Consider the following 18,070-nt stretch of genomic DNA (forward strand, 5'->3'; position numbering starts at 1 on the left):
TGGCATCCGCCAAACCCAGATTCATCCATTGGACTGCCAGATGGTGAAGCGTGATTCATCACTCCAGAGAATGCGTTTCCACTGCTCCAAAGTCCGACGGTGGCGAGCTTTACACCACACTAGCCGACGCTTGGCATTGCTCATGGTGATCTTAGGCTTGTGTGCGGCTGCTTGACCATGGGCGAACAGTTCTTGTGCTGACGTTGCTTCCAGAGGCAGTTTTGAACCTAGTAGTAAGTGTTGTAACTGAGGACAGACTATTTTTAAGCGCTAACAGCACTTACAGTTGACCGATGCAGGTCGAGCAGGGCAGAAATATGACTTGTTGGAAAGGTTGCATCCTATGGCGGTGCCACGTTGAAAGTCACTGAACTCTTCAGTGAGGCCATTGTACTGCCAATGTTTGTCTATGGAGATTGTACGGCAGTGTGCTAGAGTTTGTACACCTGTCAGCAAAGGGTGTGGCTGAAATAGCCGATCGAATCCCAAAATTTGAAGGCTTGTCCACATCATTTTATATATATTTAGTGCCCCCTATAGCAACATAACCATAACCAACGCGTGCTTAACTATGGAGTTAAACAGACAGGGTTGGCTTAGACCTTTGACAACATGTCGACGATTTCTTCTCAAAATGTTTATTGAAAACACAAATACATTTGCACAACGAGCACTTGTTGCCTTTCAAATACATTATTACAGTTTTGGTTAGCTCGGTAGTGAATGTTAGCCATATTAGCATAGACATGGCATCAGTCAAAACAAAAAATGGCATCAGGGACAAGTTGGAACGAGATGAGACGAGCCACCTACACTTCCCCACATGGTAGCTTCTTGTCATTATTGCTAGCTATCTGATTCATATCAATGTATCTCTACCTAGCCATATCTATGCACGCACATCATTTCCATGACGTACTTAGTCAACCCGTCTATTGTACTGAACACACAATGGCACAGTGGAGAGGGCATAAGGATTACTGGCTTTAACAGGCTGTGCTGGCATACCAGCACATTGTCCTGCTGTTTCCAAGAACTCGCTCACGCACGGGTGCAAGCTTGCACACACACACACACACTCCCGCAAACACACACACACGTGCACACTTGCATGAGCGCACACGTACAACCATATTGTTTGTGTCTTTCTCGGTCTCTGAGATAATCCCAGCAAAAGAACCACAGAAAGGGCAAGTTGTGTGTGTGTGTCTACAGTATTCTACATTCTCAGCCTGATGTGACTTTTATTCACCAGTGATATACAGTTCTCGGAAAGTGCATTTTATCCACCAATCTACACACAAGTCCCTAATGATAACAAAGTGAATAAAAAAATACACTTTTTTTTTGCTAATTTATTGAAAATAGAGCTATCCCCATTTAGTCGATTGTTTTGTTGATGGGCTGTTGGTCGACCGAGATTTCTTTAGTCGAGCAAAACATATATATATATAATGTGGGGCAAGACATAATGGGGGGCAAGACATCTGTATGAAAAATTACTACACTACCGTTCAAAAGTTTTGGGTCACTTAGAAATGTCCTTGTTTTTGAAAGAAAAAGCACTTTTTTTTGTCCGTTAAAATAACATCAAATTGAACTGCCTAGAAGGCCTGCATCCCGGAGTCGCCTCTTCACTGTTGACTTTGAGACTGGTGTTTTACGGGTACTATTTCATGAAGCTGCCAGTCGAGGACTTGTGAGGCATCTGTTTCTCATACTAGACACTAATATACTTGTCCTCTTACTCAGTTGTGCACCGGGGCCTCCCACTCCTCTTTCTATTCTGGTTAGAGCCAGTTTGTGCTGTTCTTTGGAGTAGTACACAGCGTTTGTATGAGATTTTCAGTTTCTTGGCAATTTCTCGCATGGAATAGCCTTAATTTCTCAGAACAAGAATATACTGACGAGTTTCAGAATAAAGTTATTTGTTTCTAGCCATTTTTAGCCTGTTATCGAACCCACAATTGCTGATGCTCCAGATACTCAAGTAGTTTAAAGAAGGCCAGTTTTATTGCTTCTTTAATCAGAACAACAGTTTTCAGCTGTGCTAACATAATTGCAAAAGGGTTTTCTAATGATCAGTTAGCCTTTTAAAATGATGAACTTGGATTAGCTAACACAACGTGCCATTGGAACACAGGAGTGATGGTTGCTGATAATGGGCCTCTGTACGCCTATGTAGATATTCCATAAAGAATCAGCCGTTTCCAGCTACAAATAGTCATTTACAATTTACAACGCAGTATTTGTGATAAATTTGATGGACCAAAAAAATGGCTTTTCTTTCAAAATCAAGAACATTTCTAAGTGACCCCAATCTTTGGAACGATGGTGTATATTCATAATAATATTAACCCTTCTTTTTTGTTATTAAATCTCCTTATTGTTATTGTTATTATTTGTTGTTATTATGATCCTCATTATAATAATAAGTAATGTCATTATCATTAGCAGGCTTAGTATTGCAGCTTCATATGAGCCATTCATGATTTGAATTGCAATTAAGCATTTTAGTAATAAATAAATAAATGTGACCCTTGAATAATTAGCCTTAACACATAAATAAACCGTTCCATGTCGCCAGGCACTGGCCAGGCACAAGCGAATCAATTGCGTCCCTCTAGTTATTTGTGAGTCTTCATTTTTTTCATCAAACAGTGCGCTTAAAGCATCAGACAAGCTCAGGGCATATAGTTGATTTGATTAAAACACATAGGATGTGTCTATATGTTGAAACATTTCGACCAAACGATTGGTCGATAGAACAGATGACCCTGTCGACCAATATTTGTTTTGTTTGTCGGGGACAGCCCTATTTGAAAATGAAATACAGAAATATAATTTACATAATAAGTATTCACACCCCTGAGTCAACATGTTACAAAAGCCTTTGGCAACGACTACAGCAGTGAGTTTTTATGGATAAGCCTCTAAGAGCTTTGCACACCTGGATTGTACAAAATAAAAAAATTATAAACATAAATACCTTATTCAGACCCTTTGCTATGAGACTCGAAATTGAGCTCAGGTGCATCCTGTTTCCATTGATCATCCTTGAGATGTTTCTACAACTTCATTGGTGTCCACCTTTTGGTGCCTTTTGGCAAACTTGTGTTTATATTAATGAGGAAAACAAAATAATTTGAACCATTTTAAAACAAGGCTGTAACGTAACAAAGTGTTGACAAAAATCAAGGGATCGGAATAATTTCCAATTGGATTGTACAATATGTGCATTATTATTAATTGGCTGCCGATCATTGCTAGACAGACATTTTGAAGTCTTACCATAGATGTTCAAGCCGATTTAAGTCAAAACTGTAAGTAGGCCATTCAGGAACATTCAATGCCATATTGGTAAACAACTCCAGTGTATATTTGGCCAAGCGTTTTAGGTTATTGTTCTGCTAAAAGTTGACTCCCAGTGTCTGTTAGTCTGTTGGAAAGCAGACTGAACAACGTTTTCCTTTAGGATTTTGTCAATGCTTAGTTAGCTCTATTCCATTTATGTGTATCCTAAAAAAAATCCATTGCCAGTGACCAGCATACCCATAAAATGATGCAGCCCCCACCATGCTTGAAGATATGAAGTGGTACTCTTGTATTCAGGACATAAAGTACATTTCTTTGACACATTTTTACAGTTTTACTTTAGTGCCTTATTGCAAACAGGATGCATGGTTTGGAATATTTTTTATTCTGTACAGGCTTTCTTTTCACTCTGTAGTTACTCCACAATAATAACCTAAATTATAATGTAATTAATCCAAGACTAACTGTTTTAAAGTCACCATTAGCCTCATGGTGAAATCCCTGAGCAGTTTCCTTCCTCTCTGGCAACTGAGTTAGGAAGGGACGCCTGTTTCTTTGTAGTGACTAGGTGTATATAACTTCACCTTGCTTAAAGGGATATTCTATCACATTTTAGGAAAGACCCAGATGCAGACAGTGTCGAAGTAACAAAAGTGTATTACTAGAACAAGGGGCAGGCAAAATGACAGGTTGCGGGCAGGCAGAGGTCAGTAATCCAGATCAGAGTCCCAAAGGTACAGAACGGCAGGCAGTCTCAGGGTCAGGGCAGGCAGAGGTCAATAATACAGTATGGTGGGACAAGGTACAGGATGGCAGGAAAGCTCATGGCAGAAAGAATGGTCAAAACTGGGAAAACAAGAACTAGAAAAAGTCAGGAGCAAGGGGGAAAAAACGCTGTTAGGCTTGACAAACAAAACAAACGGGCAACAGACAAACAGAGAACACAGGTATAAATACACTGGGGATAATGGGGAAGATGGGCGACACCTGGAGGGGGGAGGAGACAAGCACAAAGACAGGTGAAACAGATCAGGATGTGACATATTTAATGTCTGCTTTTTTTTACCCATCTACTTATAGGTTCCCTTCTTTGCGAGGCATTGGAATCCTTCCTGCTTTATGGTTGAACCTATGTTTGAAATTCACTGCTAGACTGAGGGACCTGATAGATCATTATATGCGTGGGGTACAGAGATGATGTAGTCATTCATACATCATGTACACAGAGCAAGTCTATGCAACTTATTACGTGACTTGTTAAGCAAATCTTTACTCCTGCACTTATTTAGGCTTATCATAATAAAGGGGTTGAATACTTATTGAAGGCACTGTATCAAATCACACAGTCTATTATTGAGTTCCACAGGAAAAAAAGAGAGGAGAAGCTGTTTGTCATCTGGTCCAGTAGAGGGGGATACTTTTTCACAAGTCTCTCGCTCTACCTCTCCACCCCTACCTCTACCTACCTCTTCAGAAGGCAACAATTAGTGAGGTGTGACTGCCTCTCATATGGAACAAACAACAGGCTGGGAATTAGGCTAGTAGTGGGATTCTCATTCTTGTTTCATTAAACAAGAAAAACACATGCTTTCCTCTGCTCCTTACATTCCCCCCTCTCCCACTCTCTTTCCATCCCTCCTAACTTTCTTCCTTCCTAGCTTTCTTCACACCTTTCCTCCCTCCCTGACCAGTCCACTAAAGAGTAGAGATTGGGTGGATTGGGTTAACACAGATTAGTGATCACTGGTCATGCCTGCCTTTTAGGACCCCCCAAAAATATGTAAAAACATTTGAGAAAATATTGAATTTGGCCTTTACTACTATAGCTCAGAGAAATGCATTAAATAACATATAAATGGCAACAAAAAAAGACAGTCAAATAAATCATAAGAATCGAGGTTTAAACTGATACCGTTTTACCTTCAGACGAGTAAGAGCAAAACAGAGAATCTACCCTTTTCACGATTGGGGTCACGTTATTTTGTAGCCCAAACGGTTCGGATGCTACAAACTGAAGTTGGCACATCGACGGTGCAGACTTCAGAGTCCCGACACTTGTGGGGGTTTCGAGAGCAAAACTGTAGGTCAAACCGTTCAGATGCTACGGATGTTTTCGTGAGAATAACAATTTTTCAGGATGTCTCAAGGTCTGTCCAACACCGCTCTAGCTCTACCACCTTTCACGACATCGGCGGATGCGGAGGATTGAGACACATCCAATGCAAAAAAAACAACAATATCTCTAGCTTTAATATGTTACTTAGATTGATACACCAGTGTGTTAATTGACTCGAGGGGGTTAAACACAGAGGGGAAATGTGTACAGCTGTCCCGACACTCTGTAACCATTAATAATCACCGTGTGATTAACCTCAAACTCTACTTTCATATCGCCACGAAATAACTTTACAAATACAAAAGATCCACTTACTGTGCGACATTTGAACACATATTCCCACAAAGATGTTTTGCGTTGTACTTCCTGAGCTAATTGAAACTCTGGAAGGAAAAAAAAACATTGCAATCAAGGATCAATTGTTTCTAGATACAGCATTTCACACCAAATCAGCTCCGCTATTCATCAAGAGACTTTTTGGCCCTGACGGAGACATGGTCACCCCACAAAAACACTGCTACTTCAGCTGCTCTCTCTTCATCTTACTATGTGTTCTCTCATAGTCTGAGAACATCTGGTTGTCATGGTGGTGGCATAGGGCTACTCATTTCTCCTAAATGGAGATTTTCTCTTTTCCTCCACTCATGTCCATCTCCTCATTTGAATTCCATGTTGTCATGGTCACTTGTCCACTCAAGCTTAACATTGTTGTCATCTATCGCCCACCAGGTGCCATTAGAGTTCCTCAATGAGCTTGACACCTTGATAAGCTAATTTCCTGACGATGATTCGCCACTCATAGTACTGGGCGACTTCAACCTCCCGACGTCTATATTCAATTAATTTATTTCCCAGTCCCCTCCCACTTAAGGCAGGCCACTTTACTATATGCTGTTCGCCTACTAATCTCACTGCAACCCCCCTCCAGGTCTTTGATCACTACTTAGTTTCCTTTTCCGTCTTGCTCTCCTCCAGCCCCTACCAAGATGGTCAAGTGTTGTCGCAATCTTAACTCTCTTAACTCTCGCCCACTGCTCTCTCCTCTTATCCAATCATCTCTCCCTTCTGCTAAATCCTTCTCCCCTCCAGTCTCCTGATTCTGCCTCTTTGATCCTACTCTCCCCCTGTTTCGCGTCCGACGACTCTCACTGTAACCTTTCCTCTCAGCCGGCTTGGCCCTCTCCTCCTGCTCCGTGGCTGTGACACCATTGTGAGATCACAGAACATAGCTGCGGGCAGCTGAGCGAAAATGGAGAAAGATCCTCCGGAAGTTATCATCCTTTCTCTACCTTCTCTTCCAGCTGCTAAAGCCACTTTCTACCACTCTAAAATATCAAGATTCTGCCTATTTGCCACCTTCTCTCTTCTGTAGCTCAGTTGGTAGAGCATGGCGCTTGTAACGCCAGGGTAGTGGGTTCGATTCCCGGGACCACCCATACGTAGAATGTATGCACACATGACTGTAAGTCGCTTTGGATAAAAGCGTCTGCTAAATGGCATATATTATTATTATTATTATTAATCCTCCAACACCTAATTCCCCTCCCTCTCAACAGATGACTGTCAACCACTTTGAAAAGAAGGTTTCCGCACCTCATTCACTCAGCCGATTGACTATTGAGTCCACTGGTCCCTCTCACACAAAACATGCCGTGGTGTCTTTCTCCCCTCTCTTTCCAGATGAAATCCTGCGACGAGTGATGTCAGTCCGTCCGACAACTTGCACATTCAACCCAATCCCCTCTTCCGATCTCCAGACCTTGTCCTACAGTTAAAGTCGGAGGTTTACATACAGTTAGGTTGGAGTCATTAAAACTTATTTTTCAACCACTCCACAAATTTCTTGTTAACAAACTATAGTTTTGGCAAGTCGGTTAGGACATCTACTTTGTGCGTGACAAGTCATTTTTCCAACAATTGTTTACAGACCGATTATTTCACTCATAATTCACTGTATCACAATTCCAGTGGGTCAGAAGTTTACATACACTAAGTTGACTGTGCCTTTAAACAGCTTGGAAAACTCCAGAAAATAATGTCATGGCGTTAGAAGCTTCTGATAGGCTAGTTGACATCATTTGAGTCAATTGGAGGTGTACCTGTGGATGTATTTCAAGGCCTACCTTCAAACTCAGTGCCTCTTTGCTTGACATCATGGGAAAATCTTTTAGAAATCAGCCAAGACCTCAGAAAAAAAATAGTAGACATTCACAAGTCTGGTTCATCCTTGGGAGCAATTTCCAGATGCCTGAAGGTATTACATCTGTATAAACAATAGTACACAAGCAAAAACACCATGGGACCACGCAGCCGTCATACAGCCCAGGAAGGAGCGGTCTGTCTGTTAGAGATTAAAGTACTTTGGTGCGAAAAGTGCAAATCAATCCCAGAACAGAAGATGCTGGAGGAAACAGTTACAAAAGTCTCTATATACACAGTAAAAACGAGTCCTATATCGACATAACCTGATCGACCGCTCAACAAGGCAGAAGCCACTGCTCCAAAACCAGCATTAAAAACGCCAGACTACGGTTTGCAAATGCACATGGGGACAAAGATGGTACTTTTTGGAGAAATGTCCTCTTGTCTGATGAAACAAAAATAGAACTGTTTGGCCATAATGACCATTGTTATGTTTAGAGGAAAAGGGGGAGGCTTGCAAGCCAAAGAACATCATCCCAACCATGAAGCATGGGGGTGGAAGCATCATGTTGTGGGGGTGCCTTGCTGCAGGAGGGACTGGTGCACTTCACAAAATAGATGACATCATGAGGCAGGAAATTTATGTGGCTATATTGAAGCAACATCTCAAGACATCATTAAAGCTTGGTCGCAAATGGGTCTTCCAAATGGCCAATGACCCCAAGCATACTTCCAAAGTTGTGGCAAAATGGCATAATGACAACAAAGTCAAGGTATTGGAGTGGCCATCACAAAGCCCTGACCTCAATCCTATAGAAAATGTGTGGGCAGAACTGAAAAAGCGTGTGTGAGCAAGGAGGCCAACTAACCTGACTCGGTTACACCAGCTCTGTCAGGAGGAATGGGCCAAAATTCACACAACTTATTGTGGGACGTTTGTGGAAGGCTACCTGAAATCTTTGACCCAAGTTAAACAATTTAACAGCAATGCTACCAAATACTAATTGAGTGTATGTAAACTTCTGACCTACTGGGAATGTGATGAATGAAATAAAAGCTGAAATAAATCATTCTCTCTACTATTATTCTGACATTTCACATTCTTAAACTAAAGTGGTGATCCTAACTGACCTAAGACGGGGAATTTTTACTGGAATTAAATGTGAAAAACTGAGTTTAAATGTATTTGGCTATGGTGTATGTAAACTTCCAGACTTCAACTGTATATCTCACTTCCCTCATCAACTCCTCCCTGACCACTGGCTGCATCCACTCGGACTTCAAAATGGCTCGAGTCTCTCCCCTCCTCAAGAAGCCAACAATAGACCCCTTTGACGTCAAAAACTATAGACAGGCATCCCTTCCTTCTATCTTTCCAATAACACTTGAGCGTGCTTCCTCTGACCAACTCTCTTATTATCTCTCCCAGAACAATCTTCTTGACCCTAACCAGTCAGGCTTCAAGACGGGTCACTCAACCGAGACTGCTCTTCTCTGTGTTACGAAGGCTCTCTGCACTGCCAACGCTGACTCTGTCTCTCCTCTGTTCTCATCCTCCTTATCCATATTAGATCTCAACATCTCTCTTTCCCTCTGATACTGCCTACACTGTAGCAATACATGCTCCACGGCAATAATCACAATAGTCTTATTCAACCGGCTGTGTCCCACCCGTAATCTAGTAAAAAATTGCCTCCTCTCTTCTGTCCCTTTCTGCCGTCCTCCCCTCCCCGACTTTCCTCTGTGCTTTGAAATAAATGCCTGCCCTTAATATCTCTTTTCCATTGCTCCTGTCATCTCTGCACCATCACTGTCCATATCAGGCTTTCTGCCTCTGCTTTGCTCATTGAAATTTCAACATCCCCACTACTAAGTGCTTGTTTAACCAGTACATCAACTGCCTTGTTCCCCTCCACCCCCACATGGGCTGGGATGAAGTAAATCTTATCTGTATACCCATCTGTCTAATCTTGTCAATGGGTTTGTAGTACCTCAAAGCAGGTCTTGTCTGTTACGTGACCTAAAGGACTGCAGACTCATCAACACTGCACACGAATCAGAGCAAATAACTACTTCTGTCTGTCTTGACTTCCTCCATCCACTGCAAGGCCAACAGTATGGCCATCAGCTCCGCCATATATACAGCCAGATGATCTGTAACACGTTTTCTGACTTCCACTCCACATTCCTGCACGACAAATGCAGACCCAGTACTTCCTGTCCTTGGATCTTTCGATCCATCTGTGTAAATGGCCACAAAATCCTGATACACAGCATCCAGACTTCTCTTAAACAAATCAGATGGATCAACACCCTCTCTATCTTTCTGTAGACTTTACAACACTTCTAGATCAACTACTGGAGGTGGGAGGGGCCGTGGTGGATTTACAGGAATAGCTACCGTTGGACAAAACTCCCTTCCATTACAGTCCCATCTCCTTCGCCTGGGTATTACCCCACCCACCCAAAGCTTGTATTCTGTTCTCGCTCATGTTCCTAGCACGCCCGTGAAATCCCTTTCGTAAGATGAGACAACCCATGTAGGTTGACCCAATAATTAATTGCCAGCTGCTGTCTCCTTATTTGCAATGGCATATTCCAACATCTCCACCTGTGGCGCAGCCACTGGAGAGGTGCGAAACGCCCCACTACATATTCTGAGCCCTTGCCAAGTGTATGACATCTAGCCTTTCCAATGAGGTCCGGCCTTCGAACCATACCCTTTACTGCCATAGTCTATTACAGATCGGATCAATGCAACATACATGGTCCTCAATGAGGAACACCCCTTCCCCGTCAGACAGCGCATCACATTTAGCACCTTCTTACACTTTCCCACCACTCTTTCAATGTGTTCTACCAAGGTCGGTCTGGTGTCAAAATATACCCCGAGGAACCTAAATGACCCCACCTGCTCCAAGTTTCTTCCATAAAAACCTCAAGCATACCTCATCTCCCATCTTCCTCCTGGTAGAGAACACTGTCTGAGTTCTCTACAGAGAACCTGAATCCCCACATGAATGCCCACCGTTCTACCTCATCATTTGCTCTCTGTACCTTCCTGACTATGCATGGCTTCTCTTCTGCAAATAGCTACCTTCCAATATCCATCTGTACTTGAGAGTAAACATTATTGATCATGATTGAGAACAACAGAGGACTAATCATGCTCCCCTGCGGTGTACCGTTATCCACCAGCTGCCTGGTATATACTTCCCAACCCTCACCGGGACAGCTACAACAGTCTCCTTGTTCACCTGAGTCTTCCTGTCCTCTGCTTCTAAGCAGAGCACTGGTTCCATAGTTCCTCTTCCCTTCCTGAACCCACTCTGGTGTGTCGATACTAGCCCCCTGCTCTCCAGGAAGTAAGTTAACCTCAACATAATCACGTGTTCCATAATCTTACATACATGTGATGTTAAAGCTATTGGCCGATAGCTTGTTGGCCTCGTTGGGTCCTTCCCTGGCTTCCGGATTGGTACCACTACGGCCTCCTTCCAGCTTCCTGGTAGTTTCCACTCCTCCCACACTCTATTGTACAACACCAATACATTATCCAGTGCCTCATCACTAAGATGTGATAACATGGCACATCTCAGCTTTCCCAGGTGAGGTTAACCCAGCCTTACTTATTGCCCTTTTCATCTCTGCCATGGTAAATGGTGTATTCAAAGCAGCATTTACGTCCTCCCTCCTATCCAGGTGCCCCTCCCTCATTCTCCCTCTGACCCTCCTCTGACAAATTTTCCGAGCTATGCACTTCGACAAACGATTTGGCCATCGTCTCTGCCTTCTCCTCATCTGTTACTTCCACATCCTTCCCACTCCTCAGCACTGGATAATCCCACTCTCTTCTGACCCCTCTCATCCTCTTAATCATCCCCCACACTTCTCCCATGGGTGTCGCCCTTCCAATTGTGTCACAAAACCCGTCGCCAACGTGACCTCCTCTGCCTGACGGATAGTTCTCCTCGCCTGGGCCTGCTTATACTGAATCAGATGTTTGAAGTTATGCATCCTGGTCAGTACTCTAGATGCCCTGTTCCTACTCCTCATCATTGCCCCTCACTCCTCCAACCATGGGACGGCTTTCCTCCTCCTCCTCCTCCTCCTTACTCATAGGTATTGCCTCAGCAGCTACAGCAACTGGAGCTGTTTTCACCCAGTTATTCATACGATCCACATCCCTTCTCTTATCCACTTGAGCCATCACCCGCTCCCTCGGCTCCTGAAACTGATCCCACTTTGCCTTTCAAAACACCCACCTGCCTACTCCATCCACAGACACCTCCTCCTCTTCCCTCCGGTCCTACTGTGCATACTATGGGGTAATGATCACCCCTTACAGTGGACTCCTCCCATACCTCACAGATTCCTGCCATTGCACTAGATACCAGAGTGAGGTCCAAGGCCGAATCTGTCTCTATGGCTACAACAATCCTGGTCCCACAGCCATCATTCAGGCACATCAGATCTTTCACTTCTTTCCGATTTTACATTGCTTGCCCCCCCCCCCCCCCCTCTCCCTCCCAGAGCGTGTCGTAGCCATTAAAATCACATACCACACTACATTACTTATATCATGGCCCTCCACCCTCTCCAGCACTTCCAGGTCCAATATCTGATAAAGATAAAGTAGTTCACTACCACTCGCATCCCTCCTCTCAACCACACCTCCACCACCACCACATATTCCAGTTCAATACCTTCGCCTAGCATCCTGTAAAGGAGTCGTTGCTTTATGAAGGTGGCTCATCCCCCTCCTCCCCCCTATGTCTTTGTCCACACGAACCACTACATATCCCTGTATGATAATCTCCACAGTCAGTTTGAGCCATGTTTCCTGCACACAAATCACATCGGGCTTAGCTGGCACTATCTACAATGTACTGCTTGAACTCCTGCCCACTACCCAACAGGCTTCGAGCATTCCACTGTAGTACGACCACCATAACTAAGATCCAGTAATACATGACTCCCCCCTCCAGATGATTGAGGGCATCTCAAACCTCTTCCCATGTCAACCCTGTCGTACTCAGACGTCTCTCGGCCGCTTTCACTATTAGCTGAATCCTCCCTGTTGTAGACCTCTACTTTGGCAGTTATATCGATAGCTCCTGCTATGAATGTCACCAGCGTTCTCTTGTCTATGTATGCCATATCACCCACCCGGCTGCCCTGTAATCCCCGGTCTATATGTTCACGCCCACTGCACCTCTGATTAAAAGGGTTTGGGTTAAATGCGGAAGACACATTTCAGCCAAATGCATTCAGTTGAAGAACTGACTAGGTATCCCCCTTACCTTTTCCAAACCCATCTCTCCATTGAACCTGCATCTCCCTCGACCTGGACCACCCTCACTACCTCACTGCATATAACTCTCTTCTCTCCACTCTCACTTGTTGCACCTCCACTGCCTGCTTCATTGCCTCACACCCACCATATGCCACACTATGAACACCCCCCCACAGCTGCAGCACTTTGGTTGTACACCATTGCACTTTTAATAATCCCCTCCGCATCTGGCACGCACCCTTTTTTCTCTAGAGGCTGTTGCCACATGCCCAAAACTCTGGCAGTTATAACATTTCAAAGGCTTCGGTTCATACACCCTCACATAATAACTCCTATATATCCTATGGTTACTATGGTTACCCAATTTGTAAGTCGCTCTGGATAAGAGCGTCTGCTAAATGACTTAAATGTAATGTAAATGTACTGTATTTGGCAGTGCCCTGTCCTTGAAGTGTAACAGAATAGACACGATATCTACCTTAACTCCACCCCTTGTTGCTCTTTGAACATTCAATGGAATACCTCCTCAAGTTGTCGCTTACCTCTTTAATGCTAACACTCGCAGGCACTCCTGTTATCACCCTTTTAAGACACTGCTTCCCTGCTTGATCAGTTCAGTTGCTCGACATCACCTTACTCTTCCCTTTTTTCCCTCTGTGCCATGTCCGTACAGAACACCAACAAGCTCCCATCTCTTAACACTTTAGCATTGACAACTTCCCCCAATCAACTCTTTCATCACAGCCGTCAACCTTATTGGACTCATCGCCCCCAACTCCCCTTCCTCCCTAAACTTCGGAATCACTTTATGCTCCTCCTCACCTCCACGCTCCCCTCGCAACATATCTCGCACTTCTTCAGCACTCTCTACCTCCGAACTTCTACTAGCATTGGACACTATGTTGCTCTCCTCAAATGTAGTTTTCTGCCATCTCTCTGCCTCTGTAAACCTCTCATTTCCCTTCAAACCCCTACCCCCTTCCCCCCCCCTTTATTTCTACCGCTATGCTCCGTACTTGCTTCGCTTTCTTCTCCATCACTATCTACTACCATATCTGACCCAGTCACAGCACACCCGTGCCGAACCGCTGCCACACTGAGTAAAGTTTCATTGTTTCTTTATCAACTATTGATACCAGAGCTCCGATCAACCCACTTCCCAACAACCGTCGCCAGCAATTCCGTCCACACTAAATGAATTACCGTCAGAGATAGTTTTGAGGAGATAGGAAAACTCCATTGGAATTGTAAGGTTAGTTGGAAAGTCAATTTTTCTTATTTTTTCCCCCAATCCTTTTTGAGTCAAAGTGTAATGAATTCATACTCCAGAACAGCAGGTGGAAACACAGGTTCACATTCCAGTACAGTAGGTTGGCGGTCTATGCGCCTTTCATTTGGTTTTGATCCGCTAATACAAATTTAAAGAAGACAAAACAGCGAGAAGGGGGAAGCTGACTGTACAGAGAGAAGGAAGTGAGACAGTGGATGGTGGTTGGAAGAGTGTGCTTGTTTGAATTGGAAAAGCATTGCAGCTGCTTCATTAAGTGGGATGCACTGTTGAGCGCTACATCCCGAGGGGTTCGTGCTGATTGTACGGAGATTGTGACCGCCGGTTAAACGGTGTCCCTTGAGAAGGCAAGAACAAGATGACTGTCAGGAGAAATGCGATATCATAAGGTGATGTATACTTGGAATACAGGGGAGGAATGGAGGTGAAAAAGAGAGGCAGAGGAGGTCATAGCGAGAGAGAGGAAGCGGGTGAGCTCGAGTCGGTTATAAATGGTGGGAAAAAGGGAGATCGTTTTTTAAAGAAGAATGGTAGAAGGTGTAAGCAGAGTGAGCTGAAGACAGGAGGAGAAATGGAAGTGAATGAGGTTGAAGTGTCCGAAGTGATAGGTGTGGGGAAGTTCTTGGAGCCCGAGGCTCGCACCGAGGGTCAGGATAAAGATGAGTCTGTGACCGTTTTTTTTTGCTGGAAAAAGTGGACCCCTGCCTTTTGACCCATTTCTGGTTTCAGGGTGGGTGAAATGAGAGTTGGGTGCTGTGGAATTGGTGAGGGTAACCAGAAGTGGTCTTGTGATTATTGTTTGTGTTTCTGCTGGTCAAAGGGAGAAGGCGCTCCGCATTATACGAATGGGGGAGAGAATTGTAAATTGTTTTGCCTTCAAGAAAAGGGTGATTACTGGGGTAGCAGTAAATGTACAAGTTGACCAACTGAAGGGGAAGATTCCCTTTGTTTGTGATGCTCGTCGTTCGGTGTGAAGCAGACAGGGTAGCGTGAGTGGTGAAACAGAAGAGTCGTCCTCTGTTCTTTTGAGCTTTAAATGTTGAGTCTTTTCCCAACAAAGTGATGTTAGGATATACACTACAGTTCAGAAGTTTGGGGTCACTTATAAATGTCCTTGTTTTTGAAAGAAAAGCTCATTTCTTTGTCCATTTTTAAAATAACTTGATCAGAAATACAGTGTCGACATTGTTAATGTTGTAAATTACTATTGTAGCTGGAAACGGCTTATTCCATAAAACAAAATATCTACATAGGTGTATAGAGGCCCATTTATCAGCAACCATCACTCCTGTGTTCCAATGGCACGTTGTGTTAGCTAATCCAAGTTCATCAATTTAAAAGGCTAATTGATAATTAGAAAACCCTTTTTCAATTATGTTAGCACAGCTGAAAACTGTTGTGCTGATTAAAGAAGCAATAAAACGGGCCTTTCAGACTACTTGCAATAGCATCGAATAGTCCCCGCGATATGCAACTGTTCAGGGAAGTCAGGAACCAATACACGCAGTCAAGTCAGGAAAGCAAAGGCCAGCTTTCTCAAGCAGAAATTTGCATCCTGTAGCTCTAACTCACAAAAGTTCTGGGACACTGTAAAGTCCATGGAGAACAAGAGCACCTCCTCCCAGCTGCCCACTGCACTGAGGCTAGGTAACACGGTCACCACCGATAAATCCGTGATAATCGAAAACTTCTCAACTGCTGGCCATGCCCACCTCCTGGCTACTCCAACCTCGGCCAACAGCTCCGCCCCCCCGCAGCTACTCACCCACGCCTCCCCATTTTCTCCTTTACCCAAATCCAGATAGCTGTTGTTCTGAAAGCGCTGCAAAACCTGGACCCATACAAATCAGCTGGGCTTGACAATCTGGACCCTCTATTTCTGAAACTGTCCGCCGCCAATGTCGCAACCCCTATTACCAGCCTGTTCAACCTCTCCTTCGTATCATCTGAGATCCCCAAGGATTGGAAAGCTGCCACAGTCATCCCCCTCTTCAAAGGGGGAGACACCCTGGACTCAAACTGTTACAGACCTATATCCATCCTGCCCTGCCTATCTAAGGTCTTCGAAAGCCAAGTCAACAAACAGATCACTGACCATCTCGAATCCCACCGTACCTTCTCCACTGTGCAATCCGGTTTCCGAGCCGGTCACGGGTGCACCTCAGCCACGCTCAAGGTACTAAACGATATCAGAACCGCCATCGTTAAAATACAGTACTGTGCAGCCGTCTTCATCGACCAAGCCAAGGCTTTCGACTCTGTCAATCACCATATTCTTATCGGCAGACTCAGTAGCCTCGGTTTTTCAAATGACTGCCTTGCCTGGTTCACCAACTACTTTGCAGACAGAGTTCAGTGTGTCAAATCGGAGGGCATGTTGTCCGGTCCTCTGGCAGTCTCTATGGGGGTACCACAGTGTTAAATTCTCGGGCCGACTCTTTTCTCTCTATATATCAATGATGTTTCTCTTGCTGCGGGCGATTCCCTGTTCCACCTCTATGCAGATGACACCAATCTGTATACTTCTGGCCCTTCCTTGGACACTGTGCTATCTAACCTCCAAACGAGCTTCAATGCCATACAACACTCCTTCCGTGGCCTCCAACTGCTCTTAAACGCTAGTAAAACCAAATGCATGCTTTTCAACCGTTCGCTGCCTGCACCCGCCCGCCCGACTAGCATCACCACCCTGGATGGTTCCGACCTAGAATATGTGGACATCTATAAGTACCTAGGTGTCTGGCTAGACTGTAAACTCTCCTTCCAGACTCATATCAAACATCTCCAATCCAAAATCAAATCTAGAGTTGGCTTTCTATTTCGCAACAAAGCCTCCTTCACTCACGCCGCAAAACTTACCCTCGTAAAACTGACTATCCTACCGATCCTCAACTTCGGCGATGTCATCTACAAAATAGCTTCCAATACTCTACTCAACAAACTGGATGCAGTTTATCACAGTGCCATCCGTTTTGTCACTAAAGCTCCATACACCACCCACCACTGCGACCTGTATGCTCTTGTCGGCTGGCCCTCGCTACATGTTCGCTGCCAGACCCACTGGCTCCAGGTCATCTACAAGTCTATGCTCGGTAAAGCTCCGCCTTATCTCAGTTCACTGGTCACGATGGCAACACCCACCCGTAGCAGGCGCTCCAGCAGGTGTATCTCACTGATCATCCCTAAAGCCAAAACATCATTTGGCCACCTTTCCTTCCAGTTCTCTGTTGCCTGCGACTGGAACGAATTGCAAAAATCTCTGAAGTTGGAGACTTATCTCCCTCACCAACTTTAAACATCTGCTATCTGAGCAGCTAACCGATCGCTGCAGCTGTACATAGTCCATCGGTATATAGCCCACCCAATTTACCTACCTCATCCCCATACTGTTTTTATTTGATTTACTTTTCTGCTCTTTTGCACACCAGTATCTCTACTTGCACATGTTCATCTGATCATTTATCACTCCAGTGTTAATCTGCTAAATTGAAATTATTCACTCCTATGGCTTACTTATTACCTACCTCCTCATGCCTTTTGCACACAATGTATATCGATTATTTTTTCCTACTATGTTATTGACTTGTTTATTGTTTACTCCATGTGTAAATTTGTGTTGTTGTCTGTTCACACTGCTATGCTTTATCTTGGCCAGGTCGCAGTTGCAAATGAGAACTTGTTCTCAACTAGCCTGCCTGGTTAAATAAAGGTGAAATAAAATCAAAATAAAATCTGGAGCATCAGCATTTGTGGGTTAGTGGTTGGAGCGTTGAACTAATAACCGAAAGGTTGCAAGTTCAAATCCCCGAGCTGACAAGGTACAAATCTGTCATTCTGCCCCTGAACTAGGCTGTTAACCCACTGTTCCTAGGCTGTCATTGAAAATAAGAATTTGTTCTTTACTGACTTGCCT

At 44.2% G+C, this 18,070-nt stretch overlaps 1 protein-coding gene across 10 annotated transcripts in view; it reads left to right on the top strand.

Annotated features, from left to right (window-relative positions):
- Nucleotides 1–18,070, top strand: part of LOC124041470 (LIM domain-binding protein 1-like) — a 46,391-nt gene that overhangs the window by 9,596 nt on the left and 18,725 nt on the right. The window lies entirely within an intron of this gene.

Source organism: Oncorhynchus gorbuscha, linkage group LG08 (assembly GCF_021184085.1).
Source record: "Oncorhynchus gorbuscha isolate QuinsamMale2020 ecotype Even-year linkage group LG08, OgorEven_v1.0, whole genome shotgun sequence".
Taxonomy (NCBI): Eukaryota; Metazoa; Chordata; class Actinopteri; order Salmoniformes; family Salmonidae; genus Oncorhynchus; species Oncorhynchus gorbuscha.